The 21,450-nt window shown below is 47.6% G+C and overlaps 1 long non-coding RNA gene across 1 annotated transcript in view; it reads right to left on the reverse strand.

Annotated features, from left to right (window-relative positions):
- LOC119930049 overlaps positions 1–19,844 on the reverse strand; it is a 125,310-nt gene extending 105,466 nt beyond the window's left edge. Inside the window, exon 1 of the long non-coding RNA XR_005451620.1 lies at positions 19,643–19,844. This is a non-coding gene — a long non-coding RNA (uncharacterized LOC119930049). The remainder of the gene's footprint in view (positions 1–19,642) is intronic.
- Positions 19,845–21,450: the final 1,606 nt, after the last annotated feature.

The raw sequence follows: 21,450 nt of genomic DNA on the forward strand, positions 1-21,450 counted from the left end.
AACGGGTTAAAAACCCAGTAAATGCAGTCAACACGATTAACATACAGGATTAAATCGCAAGAAGCACGTTCCAAAGACTAAAACATGAACTGAAACCATTAAATGCTTAAACACGCGTTCATAAAAGAGATCTTTAACTGCCCATACCGAAAGCTTTGCCCGTGTACATCTGCGGCCCAAATTAATCGAGGTCCTGCAACATAACGAATGTAACGGCCAGCCTTAAACTCACCAAGTTCTGCTGCTTGTTAGCGCTCGTCGAGTACACCTGTTTATCTCAGTCTTTTAAAACGCAACACCTGCTACACCCCAGAAGCGCAATAAACCACCTTCTGCAGGTGAAAATGACGAGGATCATGGAAATCCGGGCTTCGCCGACCGCTACACCCCGATTTTCTCTCTTAAGGCGTGCAGTGACCGGGGGCACGTTAACGAGCCTTAACGAGTGCTCAGCACAGAGTCCTGGCCGCCTCGCCGGGTGTCCTGAAGTGACCCGCGGCCGGGAAATTCATTCATACGTTCATATTTGAGCACTTACTATGTGCAACACACTGTACTAGGTGCTTGGGAGGGTGCGATAAAACAATAAACGGACACATTCTCTGCTTTCAACGAGGAGCGTCGAGAAGCAGCGTGGCTTGGTGGAAAGAGCACGGGTTTGGGAGTCAGAGGTTGTGCGTTCTAATCCCAACTCTGCTCCTTATCAGCTGTGTGACTTTGGGCAAGTCACTTCACTTCTCTGTGCCTCAATTACCTCATCTGTAAAAGGGGGATGAAGACTATGAGCCCCCCGTGGGACAACCTGATCTCCTTGTAACCTCCCCAGCACACAGAACAGTGCTTTGCACATAGTAAGCACTTGATTCATTCATTCAATCATATTTATTGAGCACTTACTGTGTGCAGAGCACTGTTCTAAGCGCTTGGGAAGTACAAGTTGGCAACATATAGAGACGGTCCCTACCCAACAGTGGGCTCACAGTCTAGAAGGCTTAATAAAGCCATTATTATTACTATCTGTGCCCCAGTTACCTCAGCTGTAAAATGGGGAGGAAGACAATGAGCCCCACGTGGGACAACCTGATTACCTTGTATTTACCCCAGTGCTTGGCACATAATAAGTGCTTAACAAATACCATTATTATTATTGGAGGCCAGAAATCCACGGGCCCCGACAAAGCCACGTAGGGCAGGGAAGGGGTTGGCAGGCCGGGCCATTTTCCTTGGCCCGGCGGGATGTGGGGTGTGGAGAGGAAATGGGGGTGCGGAGAGGAGAAGCAGTTTGGCTCAACGGAAAGGGCCCGGGCTTAGCAGGCGGAGGACTTGGGTTCTAATCCCACCTCCACCACCGGTCAGCTGTGTGACCTTGGGCAACCCTTCATTCATTCATTCAATCTTATTTATTGAGTGCTTACTGTGTGCAAAGCACTGGACTAAGCACTTGGGAAGTCCAAGTAGGCAACATGTAGAGACGGCCCCTACCCAACAGCAGGCTCACAGTCTAGAGGGGGAGACAGACAACAAAATATATTAACAAACTAGAATAAATATGCACAAGTAAAATAAATAAAGTAATAAATACGTACAAACATACATACATATATATAGGTGCTGTGGGGAGGGGAAGGAGGTAAGGCAGGGGGTGGTGGAAGGGAAGGAGGGGGCTCAGCCTGGGAAGGCCTATAATAATGGCATTTTTTAAGCGCTTACTACTTGCAAAGCACTGTTCTAAGCGCTGGGGAGGTTACAGAGGGATCAGGTTGTCCCACGGGGGGCTCACAGTCTTCATCCCCATTTTACAGATGAGGGAACTGAGGCACAGAGGAGTTAAGTGGCTTGCCCAAAGTCACACAGCTGACAAGTGGCGCTTCGTCCAGTGCTCTGCACAGTAAGCGCTCAATGAATACGACTGAATGAATGAATTGGCGGAGTGGGGATTTGAACCCATGACCTCTGACTCTTTCCACTGAGCCACGCTGCTTCGCTTCACCATGCCTCAGTGACCTCACCTGTCAAATGGGGATTGAGACCGTGGGCCCTACGTGGGACAACTTAGACTAGACTGTTGGGTAGGGACCGTCTCTCTAGGTGGCCAACTTGGCCTTCCCAAGCGCTTAGTACAGTGCTCTGCACACAGTAAGTGCTCAATAAATACGACTGAATGAATGAATTGGCGGAGTGGGGATTTGAACCCATGACCTCTGACCCTTTCCACTGAGCCACCCTGCTTCGCTTGACCGTGCCTCAGTGACCTCACCTGTCAAATGGGGATTGAGACTGCAGGCCCACTGTTGGGTGGGGACCGTCTATGTGGCCAACTTGGCCTTCCCAAGCGCTTAGTACAGTGCTCTGCAGACAGTAAGCGCTCAATAAATACGACTGAATGAATGAATTGGAGGAGTGGGGATTTGAACCCACGACCTCTGACCCTTTCCACTGAGCCACGCTGCTTTGCTTCACCGTGCCTCAGTGACCTCACCTGTCAAATGGGGCTTGAGACTGTGGGCCCACTGTTGGGTGGGGACCGTCCCTCTATGTGGCCAACTCGGCCTTCCCAAGCGCTTAGTACAGTGCTCTGCACACAGTAAGCGCTCAATAAATACGATTGAGTGAATGAATTGGCCGAGTGGGGATTTGAACCCATGACCTCTGACCTTTCCACTGAGTTACGCTGCTTCACTTGACCGTGCCTCAGTGACCTCACCTGTCAAATGGGGATTGAGACTGTGGGCCCACTGTTGGGTGGGGACCGTCTCTCTATGTGGCCAACTTGGCCTTCCCAAGCGCTTAGTACAGTGCTCTGCACACGGTAAGTGCTCAATAAATACGATTGAATGAATACTCTGTAACAGCCCCAGCTGTTAGGGCAGTAGTTAGCACATAATAGGCCCTTAACAAATATTATTATTATTATTATTAGTGTTATGAGGGAAGTTCGCCATCTTACCTCAGGGCCATGGCCTGGCTCGCCTTGGCTCCTCGTGCCAACGGCCACTCGCCTAACGAGTGGCTGAGGAGCGTGCGTAAGTGCGTGCGTAAGTGCGTAAATGCGTGCGTACGTGCGTGCGCGCGCGCGTGCCGGGGGGAGGGGGCGCGGCCCAGGCCTCGCGCCAACACGTGAGGCCGGGCCTCGCGCCCGTCACGTGACCTCCCCCTCCCCCCCCCCCCCCGCCGCCTTGGGCGGTGTCAGCCAAGTCCCGCCTCCTCCCTGAGGCCTTTTCTTTATCACTATTATTAATATTCTCATTATCGATGGGATTTGTGAAGCAATTACTAGGCGCCCAGCACTGTGCTAAGCGCTGGTTGTCCCACGTCTTGGGGGGGGGGGGGCCTCACAGTCTTAGTCCCCATTTTCCAGGTGAAAATGAGAGGAGTGAAGGGACTTGGCCAGAGTCACACAGCTGACAGGGGGCAGAGACGGGATTAGAACCCACGACCTCTGACTCATTCATTCCAGTCCCGGTTTTCCAGATGAGGTCACTGAGGCCCAGAGTCACACAGCTGACAAGGGGCAGAGACGGGATTAGAACCCAGGACCTCTGACTCATTCATTCCAGTCTCTGCTTTCCAGATGAGGTCACTGAGGCCCAGAGTCACACGGCTGACAAGGGGCAGAGACGGGATTAGAACCCACGACCTCTGACTCATTCATTCCAGTCCCCATTTTCCAGATGAGGTCACTGAGGCCCAGAGTCACACAGCTGACAAGGGGCAGAGACAGGATTAGAACCCAGGACCTCTGACTCATTCGTTCCAGTATCTGTTTTCCAGATGAGGTCACTGAGGCCCTGAGTCACACAGCTGACAAGGGGCAGAGACGGGGTTAGAACCCACGACCTCTGACTCATTCAATCTAGTCCCCATTTTCCAGACGAGGTCACTGAGGCCCAGGGAAGTGAAGTGACTTGGCCAGAGTCACACAGCTGACAAGGGGCAGAGACGGGATTAGAACCCACGACCTCTGACTCATTCATTCTAGTCCCCATTTTCCAGATGAGGTCACTGAGGCCCAGAGTCACACAGCTGACAGGGGGCAGAGACGGGACTAGAACCCAGGACCTCTGACTCATTCATTCCAGTCTCTGCTTTCCAGATGAGGTCACTGAGGCCCTGAGTCACACGGCTGACAAGGGGCAGAGACGGGATTAGAACCCACGACCTCTGACTCATTCATTCCAGTCCCCGTTTTCCAGATGAGGTCACTGAGGCCCTGAGTCACACAGCTGACAAGGGGCAGAGACGGGATTAGAACCCACAACCTCTGACTCATTCATTCTAGTCCCCGTTTTCCAGATGAGGTCACTAAGGCCCAGAGTCACACAGCTAACAAGGGGCAGAGACGGGATTAGAACCCAGGACCTCTGACTCATTCATTCCAGTCTCTGCTTTCCAGATGAGGTCACTGCGGCCCAGAGTCACACAGCTGACAAGGGGCAGAAACAAGATTAGAACCCACCACCTCTGACTCATTAATTCCAGTCCCTGTTTCCCAGATGAGGTCACTGAGGCCCAGAGAAGTGAAGTGACTTGCCCAGTCACACAGCTGACAAGGGGCAGAGACGGGATTAGAACCCGGGACCTCTGACTCATTCATTCCAGTCCCCGTTTTCCAGATGAGGTCACTGAGGCCCAGGGAAGTGAAGTGACTTGCCCAGAGTCACACAGCTGACATGGGGCAGAGAGGGGATTAGAACCCAGGACCTCTGACTCATTCATTCCAGTCTATTCTATATCTATATCTATTCTATTTATTTTATTTTGTTAAGATGTTTGGTTTTGTTCTCTGTCTCCCCCTTTTAGACTGAGCCCACTGTTGGGTAGGGACTGTCTCTATATGTTGCCAACTTGTACTTCCCAAGCGCTTAGTACAGTGCTCTGCACACAGTAAGCGCTCAATAAATACGATTGATTGTATATTGATTGATTGCTCTGCACACAGTAAGTGCTCAATAAATACGATTGATTGATTGTATATTGATTGATTGCTCTGCATACAGTAAGCGCTCAATAAATACAATTGAATGAATGAATGAATTCCCCACCCCTACATCTGGGGCTGTGGTGGGCCAGTGCCTGCAGTCACTGCAATTCTGGGAACTTTAGTAAGGGAAAAAAAAAAAATTAGCAATCAATCAATCAATCATATTTATTGAGCGCTTACTATGTGCAGAGCACTGTACTAAGCACTTGGGAAGTACAAATTGGCATCACATAGAGACAGTCCCTACCCAACAGTGGGCTCACAGTCTAAAAGGGGGAGACAGAGAACAGAACCAAATATACCAACAAAATAAAATAAGTAGGATAGAAATGTACAAGTAAAATAAATAGAGTAATAAATATGTACAACCATATATACATATATACAGGTGCTGTGGGGAAGGGAAGGATGTAAGACGGGGGGATGGAGAGGGGGACGAGGGGGAGAGGAAAGAAGAGGCTCAGTCTGGGAAGGCTAGCAGTAGAGTTAACTGTACAAATCGGATAGCATAGTCCCAGTTTGTCATGATGTCATTGGGAAATGTTAAAGAAAACAAATCTATCCTGTCCTATCTTTAAAACCCTCCAAAAGCCCCACCTCCTCCAGTATCTCTTCTGCGCATAGCACAGCACCTTAAATCCAATTAACACTAGCGCCTCTCCCTAGCATTTATTTACATATATTCAATTGCACCTTCAATTATTAATTCTGATTTATTCTGATATTCCTTCCTGGCATTTAATTTACAATACTGATTTTTTTTTTTTTTTTTTACCCTTGGCCTTTCTCCTACTCTCTGTAAAAAAAAAATTGTTTCATTAGACTGTATGCTCCTTGTGGGTCGGGAAAGTGTATTTTGCTTCCGAAGTTCTCTCCCCTGCTCTCGTTACGTTGTTTTACATTCAATAGGGTCTTAATAGATTAATCGGCTGGTTGGACACCATTATTTGGGTATGGGATCTTAACTAGCTTTATTCAATTAATCGTATGTATTGAGCACTTATTGTGTATGGAGTGCTCCCAATCACCATCCATTTGGGAGAGTACGCTTGGACTGAAACTTCATAAGCAAGAATTGATTATCCTGCTAGCAGCAGTTCAGGAGCACATAGTAAGCACTCTATAAATACCAGTGATTGAGAGTAGATATAATTCCAGATAGAAATGTATCCTTAGGCGTGTTGTTTCAGCACTTCCTTCAGTGTGGCTCCATTTTATAATGTATCGACCGGGAAATGACCAACCAAGCAAGTTATTTTGACTCCTTGAACAGTTCCCACCATAACGGAATTCCTTTTTGATGCTAATTTCCCCATGCAGAATTTTTTTAGGCTTCCCCCACTCCCCAGCCAGCCCTCCCTGTTGCAGATCAGATAATCAACAGCTGCCGGGTACCTCACCCACAGTATGGTCAGGGAAACTTTGTCAGAAGTAATAAGCGGATCACTACAGGACCTGTCAAAACTCTGCTTGAATTCAGATGTGAGACTACCGTGGGAGTTGCAAGATCAATTAGAATGACGCTTTTAATCTCCCGGATTCCTTCTCTTTGGGTTCGGAAGAGAAAAATTCATTCTGTTGATGTTCTCGTTATTCTCTATTAGCAGCCGGAGTCTTGCCTTTCTCAGAACTCAGTTCTTCATGGAAGTCCAAGAAAACCAATTCTCACTTCTCCGTGACAACATAAACTAGGTTGCAAAGAACCCCCCTGGCCCCCGACGTCCCCCTAAGCCACCTCCCTGACTCCGGGAAGGCTTAGCCTTAAACATCCCCGAAGAGATGGCTGGATCCCGCCTTCATTTTTAAATATCTGCTCTAATAATCCGTTCCGGTGGGAGACAATGGTCTTCACGGACTGTGGCTTTTTAAATGGTCTTTAAAGAGCATGGGCTTGGGTGTCAGAAGACCTGGCTTCTAATTCTGGCTCTGCCACCTGCTTGCTGCGTGACCTACGGCAAATAACTACTCTGTGCCTCAGTTACCTCATCAATACAATGGGGATTAAATCTTCCACCCTCCAGTTTAGACTAGGAGCCCCACGTGGGACAGGGGCGGTGTCCAACCTGATAACACTTGGATTTACCCCACTGCTCACAACAGTGCTTGACAAACAGGCAGCATTTACCAAATACCGTTAATAAAGGGGGTGTGGAGGGCTCATAATCAATCAGTGGTATTTACTGAATGTTTACTGTGTGCACAGCACTGGCCTAAATGCTTGGGAGAAGACGACAGAGTTGGTAGACGTGGTCCCTGTCCTCTGGAAGTCTGCAGTTTAAGGTGCTGATTCTTCCTTGGATCTAACTGAAATGTCCCTGGCACAAGTCAACTCCATTTCTCCCAGCCTGCGAGATTCATTCATTCATTCATTCATTCAATCGTATTTATTGAGCGCTTACTGTGTGCGAGATGCTACCTGTCACTACAATTCCCACCCTCGAGTCTAATAGGAAAGAAGATGAAAGTCGAAATAAAAAACCTCCCTAAAATAAAAAAAATAGTTACATGATATGGTAAATACGCAGTGTGTGAAGTAAACAGGTAGCAGACCAACTTAAGAGGTGAGGGGTCTCAATGTTGGGAACTTGTACTTCCCAAGCGCTTAGTACAGTGCTCTGCACACAGTAAGCGCTTAATAAATACGATTGAATGAATGAATGAATGTACTTCCTGGGGCTCAGCAATTAAGAAACAATACTAATGACACAAGTCTTCTGCTTTAACAGAATTGGGACCGCAATAAGGGGCGTCTCTTTTTTATGGTATTTGTTAAGCACACACTCTGTACTAAGCGTAGGGTAGGTACAAACTAATCAGGTTGGACACAGTACCTGTCCCACGTGCTCAAGTCTGAAGTGTATATGTATATATGTTTGTACATATTTGTTACTCTATTTATATTACTTGTACATATCTATTCTATTTATTTTATTTTGTTAGTATGTTTGGTTTTGTTCTCTGTCTCCCCCTTTTAGACTGTGAGCCCACTGTTGGGTAGGGACTGTCTCTATATGTTGCCAACTTGTACTTCCCAAGCACTTAGTCCAGTGCTCTGCACACAGTAAGCGCTCGATAAATACGATTGATGATGATGATGATGATGAAGTGGGAAAGAGTAGGTTTTAATACCATTTTACAGAAAAGGAAACAGAGGCCCAGGAAAGCGAAGCGACTGGCCCAAGTTTACACACCAGACAAGTGGCAGAGCCGGGATTAGAACCCAGATCCTCCAACTCCTAAGCGTGTGCTCGTTCCTCTAAGCCACCTGGCTTCCTTTTCTCGGCTAAAGGTTAACTACGAGATGGGTAGGACATGTGAGGAGGCTGAGTGATACATTTTCTAAACAACAGCTGGATGGGGGAGCGGAAAGGGAGCGAATTCAAACCAGGAACGGTGAACCAACAATTCGAGGACAGACGTGGGGAAGCCCGGTCTGAAATCATCTGACGTGGCAGGGGGCTCTTGGAACACCACCCCTGCGGGGGGGACCAGCCGGACAAGCAGTAATTGGGGGAGAGTATAGACGGTCAAGATTGGGACACCAAGGGGCAAGATCGAAACACAGAAAGACCCCCGAAAGGGACAAACACATCAGTATAGTAAAGAAACGCTGTACGTGGACTCGACGCCAAACGGAGTATCACCCACTGACAATTTCAGCCCCGCTCAATCGCACGGATAGGATCTCACCTTCAGAACCACCGACTTCAGAAATAAAAGCCAGCCAGACAGGCACTCCTACAAGTGAAAGTCTTTCCTCTACCTTAATTAAATGTCAAATGGAAGGGTGCCTTGTCTCCTGTTCCCAGTGACTGACCCCAATTTCACCCATCTTAGGAATATGCAATAATGACGTCTCTCTTTAGCCTTCCCAGCCCACCTTTCCACCCATCTCCAAGAGAAATGTAAAATGAAAGGAGAAAAATGACCGAATTTCTGGGAAATATCTCTGGGGTACTTTCACTCTTCCATTTGCCTTTATCTGAAGAATATCCTTCATCGTTGGTTATTGTTTTCTTTAACTTTTCCCCATGACATCGCGACAAACTCGGACTATGCTATTTGATTTGTACAATGAACTCTACTGCTAGATTTTTTTTTTCCCCTTACTAAAGTTCCTAGAATTGCAGTGACTGCAGGCACTGGCCCACCGCAGCCCCAGATGGGGCAGGGTGGGGAGATGGGGGGTTGGGGAACGGTGAAGGGTGGAATTATCTCTTTAAAAGACACTTCTGTTACGATCCCTGCCCCTCCAAACTTTTTGTCCCTGAGCAAAGGTCTGAATGAATGGGTTTTAGCCCATAACTTTTTGGTTCTGCTAATATTCACCCTCGTCTGTAAAATTGGGGTGAAGACTGTGAGCCCCCCTTGGGACAACCTGATCACCTTGTAACCTCCCCAGCGCTTAGAACAGTGCTTTGCACACAGTAAGCGCTTAATAAATGCCATGATGATGATGATGATGATGACGATCACAGATCAGAAGTGAGAGAAGGCCCCGCTTTGTCCCTCCCCCAAACTGGCTCTGGGCAGTTTGTCCAGTGAGAGGTCCTGTTCTCCACTTTATTTCTCAATGACTGATTACAAGATAGGGTCTATTCTCTGGATTTTTTTTTTTTTTAGTGTTTCATTTAACCCCTCCTACAAAATAAGGAATGACTTCCATTTCAGCCGATGCACGTTTGATATGAAAATGTCTGCCACCCCTCCTTCAGCTTCAGACCCCTATGCATGCCCACGTCCAGGGTTCCCCACCGTCTGTAAATTCACGGAGGATCCTTTAAAATGAGCTAAAAAGGTCCATAATTTCCCGTCAGCGTCTGTAAACTCTGGGTTGGCATTGGCAGTCTGCCGGGTGCCACTGCTCCCGCCCTACCGGGGTGGCTGCAGTGGCTATCACTGGTGGAATGGAGACCTTGGCTTCGTCCTCATTCTCACGAGCAGATGTGCAACAGTGGTCCAAGCTCTAAGGCAGGGCTGTAGCACAAACCTCCAAGTTCAGCCCCTAACCACGCACCACCTCGTCTTCCCAGTTGCAGTCGAGAGACAGTGGAGACTTTAGGGAGGGTGGGTGACTGGACAACTAGGCCGAGGGGCCTTAGAGGCCTAGAGCCGATAACTGAGCTCGACGGTACGAGCTCTTTCTTTCTCCAGTTCGTTACAGACTGCTTGGCCTGAACTCCTGGATTGCTGATAGTGAAAAATTTCACATTTCCTTAGCAGTCCCCCTCCCTTCTACCTTACCTCACTAATCTACTACAACCCAGCCTGCACACTCCACTCCTCTAACGCCACCCTAACTCACTGCACCTTGATCTCATCTATCTCCCTGCCAACCAATCAATCAATCAATCGTATTTATTGAGCGCTTACTGTGTGCAGAGCACACAAGCACACCAAGGGGCCTACATCCTCCCTCTGGCCTGGAACTTCCTCCCCCTTCATATACAAGAGGCCATCACTCTCCCCACCTTCGAAGCCCTGTTAAAATCACTTCTCCTCCCCAATTAAACCCTCATTTCCCTACTCAACCTCCCTTCTGCGGCATCTATGCACTTGGAACTGTACTCCCAGCTCCACAGAATCCTATACCCTTCCCTTTCCCCTTTCGGTAATTTATCTCATTATCTGTCTCCCCCGCTAGACTGCCATTCTTGCGGCCAAGGATCATGTCTACCAACTCTAATGTAATGTATTGTACTCTCCCTAGGTTTAGTGCAGTACTCTGCACATGGTAAGCATTTAATAAATGCCACTGACTGATCAATAGGTCAAATACGATTGAATGAATGAATGAAATTAAGTCTCCCACAGGTCCTCTCCCCCTCTCCCCCTCGTCCCCCTCTCCATCCCCCCCTTCTTACCTCCTTCCCTTCCCCACAGCACCTGTATATATGCATATATGTTTGTACATATTTATTACTCTATTTATGTATTTATTTATTTTACTTGTACATATCTATTCTATTTATTTTATTTTGTTAGTATGTTTGGTTTTTGTTCTCTGTCTTCCCCTTTTAGACTGTGAGCCCACTGTTGGGTAGGGACTGTCTCTATATGTTGCCAATTTGTACTTCCCAAGCGCTTAGTACAGTGCTCTGCACATAGTAAGCTAGTACAGTGCTCTGCACATAGTAAGCTAGTACAGTGCTCTGCACATAGTAAGCGCTCAATAAATACGATTGATGATGATGATGATGATGACTCTCTTGCCCAGGCTCCAGTAACTCCTTCATTCAATCGTATTTATTTGTATTTATTAACGACTGTGCGTAAGAGGTGGGCAGTTGACATCATCATCTGGCCTCATCGTCGAGGTCAGAGCTGTAATTTTTCTCTGAATTGAGGACTTCGGCTGCCTTTAACTTTTGGCGGCCCTACATTTAACTACAAAAGTCAACCCCTACGCTTTAATACCACTCCATCAATTTCTTCCCAGGGATTTTTTGGATTATGATTACTATAATTATTTCTACTACTACTACTAATAATGTAGTATTTGCTAAGCACTAGGGTAGATACAAACGAATCAGCTCAGACGCAATCCCTGTCCCACACAGGACTCCTACTCTAAGTAGGAGGGAGAACAGGATCTGACAGAGGAGGAAACAAAGGCCCAGAGCGTTAAGTGGTTCGCTCACAATCACAAGTGGGGATTAGAAGCCACGTACTCTGACTCCCGGGCCCGAGCGTCTTTCCACTTAGGCCACATCTCTACGGGTCAGATCGTTTGGACGAACGATCACGTTGCCGAATTTAGTTAAAGGCTCCGGACCACCTCTCTCGAAACCAAACCTGCGGGTGGACGTACTGTGAAGCACTCAAGATCAATACCCCACAGTCAACTGACAGCAAGGTTGGCCTTTCCGAAAGATATGAAATCCAGATAGTTGCTGCTCTATAACCGAACACTGGAAGGAAGTAATTGCTCGGCGAGGAAGATACGGACTGCCAAACTAGTAACAGACCACTCTGCCTCAGGACACCTGGTCTTCCGATGCCCATAAAGGCAGCTGACGAGCATTTAAGTACTAAAGAACTGCATATTAATCTTACCTTCTTGGCTATTTTGGGAAAAGACTGACATCCCATTTAATTTTCTCTATCTATTTTGATTAACCGACAGTGGGTAATTTTTCATTTCAGCTGAAATGTCTCAAGATACGTTCAGGTGTGTCTGGGAATTTTTATAAAATGTCTAATCAGAGGTAAACCAGTGGAACCCTCTAACTTCTAACTCCAAAACAACCGGCAATTTGAAGACTATTTTAGTCACCAATGCCTATCCTTTCACTTCAATCACTCTAAAAGGGAAAGAATAGAGGAACCTTATTCCCGTTGCGTTCCTTCCCGCCCTTTGTTCGGGATCGACAATCGAGAGTCGAAAATCTTTTCGAGGAAAGAAAAAGCCTTCCAGCTTGTCAGAAATAAATAGAATGGTGCACTGCAGAATCTTAATGAAAAGTGTCAGAACTATTGCTGGAAAACCTGGGCTTCTAATTAAATCAGCAAGTGCGCTAATTCCAAGTGATGCCTCGGAATTGCTTGGCATAAACTACGGAGTCTCTCTTAAAATAAGCACTTCCAAGAACAACGTGTTGAGAGAAATAGACCGCATAAGGGCTGTTTCAACGGTAACTAATTTGCACATACTGCAATCCGTTCGAACAGACCAACATTTTTACTTTATAGCTCTACGAGGCTCCACGAGGTGCATTTGAATATCGGTTAACGGCTCCAGAAGCCTTCGTTTCCGCCTTGCTTGAGTCGGGGGACTGCTCGGTGACAATGAAATTACATTTTTTAACAGCTTTCCCCAGTTAAGAGCCTCATTCTGATTTAAAGCCAAAAGAGAAAAGTGTTTACGATTATGGACTCTCAAAAAACATTGGAGAAGCAGCGTGGCTCAGTGGAAGGAGCCCGGGCTTTGGAGTCAGAGGTCATGGGTTCAAATCCCGGCTCCGCCACTTGTCAGCTGCGTGACCTTGGGCAAGTCACTTAACTGCTCTGGGCCTCAGTTCCCTCATCTGTAAAACGGGGATGAAGACTGTGAGCCCCACGTGGGACAATCTAATTACCTTGTATTTACCCCAGCGCTTAGAACAGTGTTTGGCACACAGTAAGCGCTTAACAAATACCAACATTATTATTATTAGGTAGCCTAAAAGAGGCCCATTTTTCCATTCTTTTGTAGTACAACACAATCAAAAGGAGGACCGTACCTCGTTCTCCTCACCGTACCTCGTTCTCCTCACCGTACCTCGTTCCCCTCACCATACCTCGTTCTCACCTGTCCCGCCATCGACCCCCGGCCCACGTCATCCCCCGGGCCTGGAATGCCCTCCCTCTGCCCATCCGCCAAGCTAGCTCTCTTCCTCCCTTCAAGGCCCTACTGAGAGCTCACCTCCTCCAGGAGGCCTTCCCAGACTGAGCCCCTTCCTTCCTCTCCCCCTCGTCCCCCTCTCCATCCTCCCATCTTACCTCCTTCCCTTCCCCACAGCACCTGTATAGATGTATATATGTTTGCAAGTATTTATTACTCTATTTATTTATTTTACTTGTGCATATCTGTTCTATTTATTTTACTTTGTTAGTATGTTTGGTTTTGTTCTCTGTCTCCCCCTTTTAGACTGTGAGCCCACTGTTGGGTAGGGACTGTCTCTATATGTTGCCAATTTGTACTTCCCAAGCGCTTAGTACCGTGCTCTGCACACAGTAAGCGCTCAATAAATACGATTGATGATGATGATGATAATACAGGCACCTTGAGTGAGAGGCAATCTGCTTCGTCTAATAAATTCACTGAGGTTTTTGATGAAATGATTTGCCGCAAAGGGCCTAAAACGTTGCTCTTCAATAAACGCCGCTTCATAAATTTCTCTCTCTCTCTCTCTTTCCCCTGATTTCTCACTCGAAAGCTGAATGCTCTCCCGCCCTAGCCTTTTTCAGGGGTGCCTTATTGGGCTGAAAGTATCCGAGGGGCCTGCCTATTTTGAGAAGGCTGAATCCTTTCTGGCCAGACGCCTTTCAGAGCTTGCTGGAGATGTTTGCACTGCTCATGGATTGAGTGGCCTCGAGGGCCTTTCCTAGCACAACCATGACATCAACTGCGGAGAGGTTGGCGCCTGGATCCGTGCGGCGGGGAGGAGATGGTCAGAGCTGTCACTGAACAGCGACAGCCAGTTGTGCCCCGGTTCCCTGGAGCCCGGAGGCAGGGCAAAACCCAGGCACCTGGACAACGGGAGCATCTCAGCCAGGACCCTCTAATAATATCAGGCTGAAACTCCTCACCCTGGGCTTCAAGGCTGTCCATCCCCTCGCCCCCTCCTACCTCACCTCCCTTCTGTCCTTCTCCAGCCCAGCCCGCACCCTCCGCTCCTCCACCGCTAATCTCCTCACCGTACCTTGTTCTCGCCTGTCCCACCATCGACCCCCGGCCCACGTCATCCCCTGGGCCTGGAATGCCCTCCCTCTGCCCATCCGCCAAGCTAGCTCTCTTCCTCCCTTCAAGGCCCTGCTGAGAGCTCACCTCCTCCAGGAGGCCTTCCCACACTGAGCCCCTTCCTTCCTCTCCCCCTCGTCCCCCTCTCCATCCCCCCATCTTACCTCCTTCCCTTCCCCACAGCACCTGTATATATGTATATATGTTTGTACATATTTATTACTCTATTGATTTATTTATTTTACTTGTACATAGCTATTCTATTTTATTTTGTAGTATGTTTGGTTTTGTCTCCCCCTTTTAGACTGTGAGCCCACTGTTGGGTAGGGACTGTCTCTATATGTTGCCAATTTGTACTTCCCAAGCGCTTAGTACAGTGCTCTGCACATAGTAAGTGCTCAATAAATACGATTGATGATGATGATGATGATGATATTTTCCTGCTGATGGAGGCAGGAATGCTGGATATATCACTGCTCTAAAAACAGCACCAGGGGAAGAGTCACAGGGGGCAGGGAGAGTCAGGGGATGGAGGAGATGCATTCATTCACTCTTTTAGACTGTGAGCCCCCTGTTGGGTAGGGACCGTCTCTATAGGTTGCCAACTTGTACTTCCCAAGCGCTTAGTACAGTGCTCTGCACACAGTAAGCGTTCAATAAATACGACTGATTGATTGATTCATTCATTCAATCACATTTATTAATAATAATAACAATGTTGGCATTTGTTAAGCGCTTATTATTCATTCATTCAATCGTCTTTATTGAGCGCTTACTGTGTGCAGAGCACTGTACTAAGCGCTTGGGAAGTCCAAGCCGGCAACATCTGGGGACGGTCTGCACCCAACAGCGGGCTCACAGTCTGGAAGGGGGAGACGGACAACAAAACGTGGTAGCAAAATAAAATGAATAGAATCAATATGTACAAATAAAATAAATGATCAGAGTGATAAATATGGACAAAGATATATAGGTGCAGAGCACTGTACTAAGCGCTTGAGAAGTCCAAGCCGGCAACAACTAGGGACGGTCCGCACCCAACGGCGGGCTCACTGTCTGGAAGGGGGAGACGGACAACAAAACGTAGTAGCAAAATAAAATGAATAGAATCAATATGTAAAAGTAAAATAAATGATTAGAGTGATAAATATGGACAAACATATATAGGTGCTGTGGGGAGGGGAAGGAGGTAAGGCGGGGGGAGGGGAGGGAGAGAGAGGAGGGGGCTCATTCATTCATTCAGTCAATTGTATTTATTGAGCGCTTACTGTGTGCAGAGCACTGTACCAAGCGCTGGGGAAGGACAAGTTGGCAACATCTAGAGACGGTCCCTACCCAACAGCGGGCTCACAGTCTGGAAGGGGGAGACAGACAACAAAACAAAACATATTAACAATATAAAATAAATAGAATAAATATGTACAAGTAAAATAAATACAGAGTAATAAATATGTACAAACATATGTATGTATATATAGGTGCTGTGGGGAGGGGAAGGAGGTAAGGCTAGGGGATGGGGAGGGGGAGCAGGGGGAGAGGAAGGAGGTATTAGGGATTGGGACTGTGAGCCCCCCGTGGGACAGCCTGATGACCTTGTAACCTCCCCAGCGCTTACTATGTGCAAAGCACTGTTCGAAGCGCTGGGGGGGATACAAGGTGATCAGGTTGTCCCAAGGGGGGCTCACAGTCTTCATCCCCATTTTACAGATGAGGGAACTGAGGTTCAGAGAAGTGAAGTGACTTGCCCAAGGTCACACAGCAGACATGTGGTGGAGCCGGCATTCGAACCCAGGACCTCTGACTCCAAAGCCCGTGTTCTTTCCACTGAGCCACGCTGCTTCTGTGTGCAGAGCACTGTACTAAGCGCTTGGGAAGTCCAAGTTGGCAACATTTAGAGACGGTCCCTACCCAACAGCGGGCTCACAGTCTAGAAGGGGGAGACAGACAACAAAACAAAACATATTAACAAAATAAAATAAATAGAATAAATATGTGCAGATAAAATAGAGTAATAAATCTGTACAAACATATATACATATATACAGGTGCTGTGGGGAGGGGAAGGAGATAAGGCAGGGGGGATGGGGAGGGGGAGAGGAAGGAGAAGCAGCATGGCTCAGTGGAAGGAGCCCGGGTTTTGGAGGCAGAGGTCATGGGTTCAAATCCCGGCTCCGCCAATTGTCAGCTGTGTGCCTTTGGGCAAGTCACTTAACTTCTCTGTGCCTCAGTTACCTCATCTGTAAAATGGGGACTAAGACTGTGAGCCCCCCGGGGGACAACCTGATCACCTTGTATCCTCCCCAGCGCTTAGAACAGTGCTTTGCACATAGTAAGCGCTCAATAAATGCCATTAAAAAAAAAAGGAGGGGGCTCAGTCTGGGAAGGCCTCAGAGATGAATCCAAGTTCTTTAGCGGGGAGGAAAACTGGCCAAAACAGGGAGGAGCCAGGACCGAGTGGTGGAGAGCAGGGAGGGAACTGATTTATCGGCAGGGACTGGACACAACTTTGGGTCTGGGTGGGGAACTGAGGAACGGCAGCAATTATTGCGGCCCGGGGTTGTACATCTAGTATGGGGGTGGTGTCCATGTATTTGGCTCCTTTCATTAGCACCTGTACCCTGAAAGGAAACCTTCCTTCCGCTGACAGATCTGCTTCTTGCTGCGCTCCCAGCAGAGGCGTGGACACCAGGAAGTCATCAGAGCCAGGAGCGGCTCCCCATCTCCCCGACTTCTTCTCGTTGCAGGGAATCAATCAATCAATCAATCATATTTATTGAGCGCTTACTGTGTGCAGAGCGCTTGGGAAGTCCAAGTTGGCAACATATAGAGACAGTCCCTACCCAACAGTGGGCTCACAGTCTAAAAGGGGGAGACGGAGAACAAAACCAAACATACGAAGAAAATTAAATAAATAGAATAGATATGTACAAGTAAAATAAATAAATAAATAAATAGAGTAATAAATATGTACTAACATATATACAGGTCGTATGTTCATATGTTAAAGGTCACAGATCTAAGTGCTTAGATGAGGCAGAAGGGAGAACGAGCCCGGGAAAAGAGGGCTTAATTGGGGAAAGCCTCTAGGAAGAAGATGTTGGCCCAACAACGCTTTGAAGGTGGAGAGAGTGCTGTGCTCAGCACACAGTAAGCGCTCAATAAATACCATTGATTGATTGATTGATTGAGAGTGGTGGTGAGGCACATATGGAGGGGGAGAGAGTTCCTGGGTAGGAGGAGGATGTGGGAAAGGGGGTCGGCGGTGAGACAGATCAGATCGGGGCACGGTGAGGAAACCGGCCCCGGAGGAGCAGAACGTGCAGGCTGGGCTGTAGTAGGAGATTGGTGAAGTGTGGCAGGATGGGGTGAGCTGACTGGGTGCTTTAAAGCCGATGGGAATAATAATACTAGTAATACCAGTAATACTAGTAATAGTAGTAATAATGGTGTTTGTTAAGCTCGTAATAATAATAGCGATAATGGTGTTTGTTAAGCTCGTAATAATAATAGTAATATTAGACGGTGAGCCCACTGTTGGGTAGGGACTGTCTCTATATGTTCCCAAGCGCTTAGTACAGTTCTCTGCAAACAGTAAGCGCTCAATAAATACAACTGATTGATTGATTGATTAGTAATGGTGTTTGTTAAGCTCTTATTAACAAACCAGGCCCTGGGGTAATAATAATAAAAATAATAATAATGATGGCATTTATTAAGCACTTACTATGTGCGAAGCACTGTTCTCAGTGCTGGGGAGGTTACAGGGTGATCAGGTTGTCCCATAGGGGGCTCACGGTCTTCGTCCCCATTTTACAGATGAGGGAACTGAGGCCCAGAAGAGTTCAGTGACTTGCCCAAAGTCACACAGCTGACAGTTGGCGGAGCCGGGATTTGAACCCACAACCTCTGACTCCAAAGCCCGGGCTCTTCTCTTAGCCATGCTGCTTCTCTTACAAGATACAAGGTCATCAGTTTGTCCCACGTGGGGGTAAGTCTTAATCTCTATTTTACAGATGAGGTAACTGAGGCACAGAGAAGTTAAGTGGCTTGGCCAAGGTCACGCAGCAGGCAAGTGGTGGAGCCGGGATTAGAATCCACGTCCTCTAACTCCCTTCTAGACTGTGAGCCCGTTATTGGGTAGGGACCGTCTCTATATGTTGCCAACTTGGATTTCCCAAGCGCTTAGTACAGTGCTCTGCACACAGTAAGCGCTCAATAAATACGATTGATTGATTGATTGATTGATTCCACTAAGCCAGTAAGAAGGTCAGGTACAGTAACATTGATGTTAGCTGTTCCCCTGACTGCCAGACTGTTTCAGATTTTTCCACCACCCACTACAGTTCCTCCTTTTATTTCCCTGTCACCCTTCGGAAAATTTCCTCTACAAAATGCACCTCCCCTGCCGCTTGGCTCAGGTTATCGCCAAGTGGGGGAATCCTTGAAAAACCAAAACACAAGAAAGATGATCAGCTCACATCATTTACTCCTAAAATCCCAACTTATGAGGTAATTGACACCTTCATTTTCTCTGCTCTATTCTAGGAGGACTTTGGGCTTTGCCCACACTGGCCACTGAGATGGCCAGTCAGTCATCTGTTTTGATAGCGGGCAGCCCGATTATCAGATGGTCCCGTATGGATCCCGAACAGGCAACCAACTCCTTGACATCCAAGATTGTCCCTTTTAGCAGCCAAGGCTCCTTGTGCCACAAGCCACGGGTCGAGTCCCACGGTTTGCCAGCCGGGCACGGAAGCAGAGGGAACCGGGAGAGGGACGCAAACGCTTCGGGGCAAATGGAAGGCCAGGGGTAGCCCCTTTGGGAATGTTTGGATACGGAGGGCTCGGACCGACTTCCGTGGAAGGGTATACCCGATGTCAGCTTTTTGGGCTGCGGGGCCAGCCCAGCACCTGTGACCTCACAGGCGTCTCCAACAGAGCTCGGGCCAAAGATATAGCTCACGGGGCTCGATCTATGTGTGTGGCCCTGAACCGGCCCCAGTTCGGCTGAGGCAGATCACACAAGATGACACTACCACTGGACACCTCCCATTCTCATCTTGCCAACACCACTGACGGCCTCACGATTTTTTTTTTTCTTTTTTGGATACCGACGTTTCTTTTGTCTCACACAGACCTGCTCACCCTGTGTTTCCTCAGCGGGCTGTATTTTTGCCAGTCTGGGCAAAGCAGAATGCGGAGTCAAACTTTGAACTGACCTTTGGAAGTGGTTCCCTGAGCTGGGAGCACCTGGAGGCCACTCTTCCGATGCCGTGAAGATTATTTAGGAGCTGCCACAATAGACATCTCGGCTCCACTAGGCTGGGCGGGGGTGAAAGAGCGATGACAGCAGCCCGGCTTAACCGCCGCTCTTCGCTGGAAGAACGATGGCTCGAGGAACGCGCAGAGGCCCAACTTGGGGCAATGTGGCAGAGCCGTCCGCTGCTGGGAAGAGAACGGTAGGAGAGAGAAAAGCCAAACAGGGATGAGATGTTGCAAAGAAATCGCGTGATTCCCTGAGGGGGTAAAGCAGCCGCTAATACTCAGCGAGGGAAGGTTCGGCGGCTCTCGTACTGATCGTCAGCATAGAAACAGCAGCAGTGACGGCGTTGGCAGCGTTTTTGATACGCACGCACCCCAGTGGGCCTCTAGCACTGCAGGTGCTTCTGCTCATTCATTCAATCATATTTATTGAGCGCTTACTGTGTGCAGAGCACTGTGCTCCCTTCACCGCCGAGGAGAGGGGGACACACGCCCATCGACGCAGAACCCCCCCGAGAAAGAACGGCGAGGCTGTTTTCCCCATTCCGCGAATTCTCGACAGATTCCGAATTTCTACTGTATCATTCTGTAATGCCTGCCTGGTTTTACTAACAAAAGATGCATCGATCACGCCAGCCTTTTTCCATCTGAGGGGATTTCAGGAAATTGCAGCTGGCACCCAGAGATCAGCGGGCTCAAAATAATCCATCTTAATATTATAAATCTCTTTTTCATCTGGCATTTTACCTCATAAAGTCCACAGGCGGGAGTGCCGTCAAGATGAAAATCAGCCCATATAGCAGGCGACAGTGAGAAAGATGATTCTTATGTCTACTAAAAGGCAGGGACCGAACACTACGAAAGAAGATCAAATTCTGCCTTTAGCTTTGCTTCTGCAATTGTGGTTGCAAACAACAAACTTCAGGATTCAAAAGAGCAGTGTGTCTGTGCAAGGGCATTACCGGCCCTTTTTTTAAAAAATCACCCCATTATTTAAGATGAGCCGAGCTTAGAACACAGCTTCAGACCCTGAACGTCACAGAGCTACAGAAATAAAAAGCCTGCAGCCAAAACTGTTATTTTGCTGGAAACCCTCATGACCTGCAGCAAAAACTGTTATTTTTCCCAGGAATCCTCATGATATAAGGCTTCTGTTTTACATCCTGTCCCAAGACTCTTTAAGCAATAGTGAATTTTGAGTTTCTGAAAATTTTACAATCCTAATCTAAACTTTTTCCCTTAAAGACCAACCTCATACTATTCTGCCTTTAGCTTTGCTTCTGCAATTCTGGTTGCAAACAACAAACTTCAGGATTCAAAAGAGCAGTGTGTCTGTGCAAGGGCGTTACCAGCCCTTTTTTAAAAAATCACCCCATTATTCAAGATGAGCCGAGCTTAGAACACAGCTTCAGACCCTGAACGTCACAGAGCTATAGAAATAAAAAGCCTGCAGCCAAAACTGTTATTTTGCTGGAAACCCTCATGACCTGCAGCAAAAACTGTTATTTTTCCCAGGAATCCTCATGATATAAGGCTTCTGTTTTACATCCTGTCCCAAGACTCTTTAAGCAATAGTGAATTTTGAGTTTCCGAAAATTTTACAATCCTAATCTAAACTTTTTCCCTTTAAGACCAACCTCATACTATTCTGCCTTTAGCTTTCCTTCTGCAATTCTGGTTGCAAACAACAAACTTCAGGATTCAAAAGAGCAGTGTGTCTGTGCAAGGGCATTACCGGCCCTTTTTTAAAAAAAATCACCCCATT

This window comes from Tachyglossus aculeatus, chromosome 6 (genome assembly GCF_015852505.1).
Source record: "Tachyglossus aculeatus isolate mTacAcu1 chromosome 6, mTacAcu1.pri, whole genome shotgun sequence".
Classification (NCBI taxonomy): Eukaryota; Metazoa; Chordata; class Mammalia; order Monotremata; family Tachyglossidae; genus Tachyglossus; species Tachyglossus aculeatus.